Source organism: Humulus lupulus, chromosome 4 (assembly GCF_963169125.1).
Source record: "Humulus lupulus chromosome 4, drHumLupu1.1, whole genome shotgun sequence".
NCBI lineage: Eukaryota > Viridiplantae > Streptophyta > Magnoliopsida > Rosales > Cannabaceae > Humulus > Humulus lupulus.
Genome location: NC_084796.1, coordinates 11746083 through 11751559, shown reverse-complemented (window position 1 = coordinate 11751559; position 5477 = coordinate 11746083).

Genomic DNA, 5477 nt, shown 5'->3' with positions numbered 1-5477 from the left:
TTTTTAATTTTAAATTATATTAAATTTATTTTTATATGAAAATCTATTTGTAATTCATTAATTAATAAAACTCGAGGGAATTTTGGTCATATTTTAAAAATTGTTTGACCAAAATTGGATTCATGGTATCATTTTGTTCTATTTTACAAAATACAGGGTCCGATTTATCATTTAACAAAACACAAGAGGCAATTGAGTATTCGAGCAAAACATAGGGGCCGAATTGGTATATTAATTAAAGACATAAAAAATAAGAGTTTTGAGATAAGTTAAGTTTTACATATTTGTAATTATATCATGAACAAGTTATAATACTATTATCATTATAATTCGAATCTTAACTACATTGACTAGTTATAATATATATACACAACAATATATATTATATAATATAATATTTTTGTGTATAATCACTTTATTAGTTTCTTATAAAAAAACATATTTAATTTAAACATATGAATTTATTTTAATAAAATAAAATAAATATGACATTATGATACTATTTTTGTAACTCACAGTACTTTAAAATCTATAATTTACCAAACACTCAGCAATTTTTCTCCACAGTACAATTGTAACTGCATTTTCCTACGGTACAACTATAACTGATTTTTCCTATAATATGTACAACTATGTACCAAACTGGCACATAAATAACAATTTTTTTTAGCAATAATATAGATAACAATTGATTGAGCGACATCAATCAATATTATGCAAACGACAATAATTAATTTATGCTAAAAAATGACAATAATTAATATGGACGACATTGTATTTATTTATTTAAGAACGAAAAAAAAACACTAAACCAAACACACAATATAGCGAATATGAAACACTAATAAAAAGTACAGATTAATCCTACCACTTATGTTTGGTCTCTAAAATGATTTGAGTTTTTTTTTTGAAGATACTCAGTTAATTTTGGTCAATCTACAAAGAGAGAGAAAGTGTGTTGATACAATTATTATTATTTTGAAATTCGCACTTTTTTTTTACACTCTAACAAGGCTATACATATCATATGTAGGAAATGATGTCAACTAATTTTCTCTATAAAGGAGTTTTGACTCAAATGATGCAAGAATTCTCTATCTAAATAGAATGAATTGGGGATAGAGAGATCATTTCTTGTTTCTAAATATTAAACAAACTTAGATGAGTTTAGCTAAGTTGGTGGAATGACTTATCGTGAAAATTAGAGAGGCAGGGTTCGAACCCTACAACTTATAGAAAATATTCTAATCCCTAACCATTCTAACTGGCCGATTCAAACAAAAAAAATATATTAAACAAGATGGAGATTAAGAAGATGGAGATTAAGATGACACTCCTCGTCCCAACAAAACCTCAATTTAATTTTATAATTTTTTTATGTATATGTACCACCACAACAATGCTTTTCTTGGTCTAGCTATAGTAACTACATACACATTTTTGTTCAAATAAAATGCTAATGCCTAGTGGAAAATCATGAAAAGTAGCTAGGATTTTACCATGTCGCTGCATGCATGTGAGGAATATGATGAAAGTAGTAGCTTTCTCAGCTACCCACCCTTTTGACCATACTATTCAACCAACTCTATTCTAAATTTGCATACTCAATCCATTGATCATTCTATTTTCCCATTCATACATAAATTATACTCTCCATAACATGATGTAAAAGGTTTCCATTAGTTCTCAGTGCTAATATTTTACTTATTATTTTGCAGAAGGTCAAGAACACACAATTTTTTCTTACCATGTGGTAAAGTGGGTAGTTTTTGCCTTTGAGAAAATAGAGAAATAAAATACATATACTTTTAAATAAATAGTTTAAGAAGTGGGTATAGTTTTGCCTTTGAGAAAATGGAGAAATAAAATACATATATTTTTAAATATAGTCAAGAAAAATAACATGCATAATAATTTAAGAAAAGAAGGTATTGATTATGACTTAATATGATTAAAACCACTGAAATCTGCCCCCCACCCACAACTCTATACTAGTAGGTGTAAAACCCAGTTTTCTTAAGCCTACTTTTAGACATATTTTGCATATTATTACTATTATTATTGTTGTTGTTGTTTACTAATGATGAAATCTACTGGCATGTTCTACATTTTTGTGTTTCTAAGCTAATTGAGACTTATGGGACAGAGACATGATGCAACCATGTATAGACAACTTGTCCCTTAAGAAAAGATAAGGTTTTTAATAGCCAAATTTTGAATTTCATGCTTTGATCCAATGGATTTAAATTTGTTTATTTAAAATATATACACGGCTAGATCAGACAATGAAACTAAATAAATTGACTCCTTGCTCGTGTAATAGCCAGACACCATTTCTATGACATTTACTGGTAAATTTAACTTTGTCGATCACTATTAATTATTAGTGAAAAAGGTTAAAAATGTAATATAATTAATTAAGCATCAAAACACTCACTTTCAGTATTGATGTTACTTGTCTCAAATTGAAAATCATAAACTATTTAATTTACATCATGCGCATTATTACACCTTTTCTGGGATTTTTATTTTTTATTTTTGAAGCACTTTTTTTCTTCTATATTTTCAAGATTTGATGGAGTTTTCAGATAGATTTCCTGTTTATATATGTTGATGCAGTTAAACAAACTATACACTGTTCAAATGTAGTCTAATATATATATATATATATTTATATGATTTGGTAGTTTGGATATAGCTTACTTACAATTTCAGCTAATTAATATTTATACTATTTCTAAAGCAAAATCAAATCAAATTGTAATTGTATCTCTTTAATTAAATTTTTTTCTTGGGTTTGGGTTTGTAATAAAAGTGATTTAAGTATGTTAATAGCTTTAATTAATGCAAGCTCTCTTCAAGAACAAAAAAGTTTATGACAATGACAGTTACAGAAACTTAATAAGAAATTAAATTTACTTGAGAATGAGATGATTTATTAGTTAATTAGTTAGTGATTTTTAGAGAGAAAGATCCCTGCACTATTGATTGATTATATAGTTACTTCCGGGTTAATAATAATAACCTCTCACTAAAAAATTCTTACTCAAGCATCATTAAATGATGAATTAATATGTAAAATGTATATGGCTTAGAAAAAAAGAGATGAAATTAAATCAATTGAGAGCTTTCGGTGGATTAAGACAGCTGAGGTGTCCCAAGGAACCACCTTAGAGACAAGTCATATTGTGCTATAATTTGATGTGATTAATTAGGCTATGTGATTCTGCCTACTTTTGCTATATAATTTTTGTCATTGTACTAGTAAACTTTGGGTTTTTTTTTTTAATTCTCTTTTACACTTATATATATCTCCCTACATATTTATGTTGATATTGAATAATATTTCATATCCCGCCTAAAACGTGGAATAGCAACTACTCAAAGACTAATTACAGACTAAAATTTTAGGTCTAAAACAATGACTTAGTAAGTTTCATGTTAGAAACTTTCAAACCTAAACTACATCTCTCATGATGTCACATATACAGGAGATCAACAAAAACATATGGACTTTCTGCCAAAATAATGACCACCCCACTACAAGAAAAATTAATATTAGAAGCGGGTTGAATCCGCCTGTAATGTTGAGTTTATTAGCAACGGACAGAGGGTCCACTGCTAATAATATTTAAATTAAAATATATATAAAATATTATTAGCAGTGGAGCTATAATTATCAGAGGCAGATTGTCTACCGCTAATGCTTAGGAGTAAATATCCGGAAAAATTTCCCGGATTTATTATATAGAATTATTACTGACAAATAACTAATATTATTAGAGGCGGACTATCTGTTGCTAATAAAATTATTAGCAGCGGGAGAATAATAATAGCAGCGGGTCCCGCCGCTAATAATATTATTATCGGCGGGAGAATAATAATAGTGGCGAGTCACAACCCCTCATTTGGTCTACCTCTCATCTCTTCTCCGAAATACGCTTTTACAGCTTCTCTTCTCTGAAGCAATGTGAACGAGATTCATCCGGTGTACGCCTTGGTGAGGACTCGAGACTTACAGCAGGGGCTTAGGACTCTGGGTACATCTCTCTTAATCTCTCTTTCTCTCTCTTTGTGTATAGTGAGGTTGGGGAGTCATGGGGCTCAGGGGGTTTGGGCCTAAGCTATGAAGACAGGGGGCTTGGGGTTGGGTGATGGGGCTTGGGGGTTTGGGTGATGAGGCTCGAGGTTGGGGTTGGGTGATGGGGCTCAGAGGTTTGGGTGATGAGGCTGGGGGGCTATTTTTCTGTTTTTTTGCAATCATGTTCTTGATAGTTTTAGTATTGTTAACATATTTTTTGGCCTCTGCTTGGGTTTCGTTTTGCAAGAGGTTATTGGTGGTGGTGGTGGTTCTTCAGATAATATTATTGTAATTTTGTTCTGAATTTTTGTAGTGGTGTTGGTGGCTTGGACAGATTGAGTCTCAACATTATTGTAATTTTGTTCTGAATTTTTATACGTATAAACTTTTTTTTTTTTTGTGTTAATGGGCTTGTAAATTGCTGGTTTTGTTATTAATGAAGTTTTGATAATTAATATTAAAAATATTTAAATTTAATGAATATTAATTTATTTTAAATTAATATTAAAAAGTATAATAAAAAAAATAAAATTTTAAAAATCATTAGTGGCGGACTCCGCGGCTAATAAATGCCGCTAATTAATTTTATTAATCGGTTCTAGCACATACATTAGTAGCGAGCTCCGCCATTACTACCTCCTGCTAATAATATATTAGTAGCGGTGGGTTATCAGTCCGCCGCTAATAACTCTTATTAGCGGCAACTTATTACCGGCGAGGAAGTAGCGGCAGATCCTCGCTAGTAATTGTTAATAAAGGCGGGGGGGGGGGGGGGGGGGCTTAGTAGCGGCGGAGCTTACTGCTACTAATGCCAATAAATGTTGTAGTGGCCTCAAATGTGCTTTTGTTAGTGTTTATTATATTTTGCTTCATTAATTATTAACTTGAATTTTCGAGGTACTTAGCTTGTGAGTGTCAAGTTTGTTATGCTATCATTATTTTCTTTACTACTTTCTAGTTTCTACAAAAAGATCTTGTGATGAAGATTTTGTCTTGAATTTTTTATGGTAAAATATATAAAATAAAATAATAAAAGGCTTATTATTATAAGCGAATTATGGCAAAACCACTCCCTTTAGTGTCTACTTGACTAACTGGATATTGCCAATTTTGTGTTTATTGCTTTAGAAAAAGTATCTACACTCTTTAGGTATCACCAACGAATAAGCTAGATAGTCAAATAGTACTATATAATAAAGCTTTAGGGTTTGATTTGTCGTCTTGGATATTAATTATGTTACATATTGTTTCAATAATGTGTCAATTATATAATATTATGTGATCACCATATACCATTTTTTTTTCTCTTCTAATACTTACCATTTAAATCTTTTATAGGCTAATTTGTTTGAAATTCAGATTTTATCAATGAAAAATTTTAAAATAAAAAAGAAAG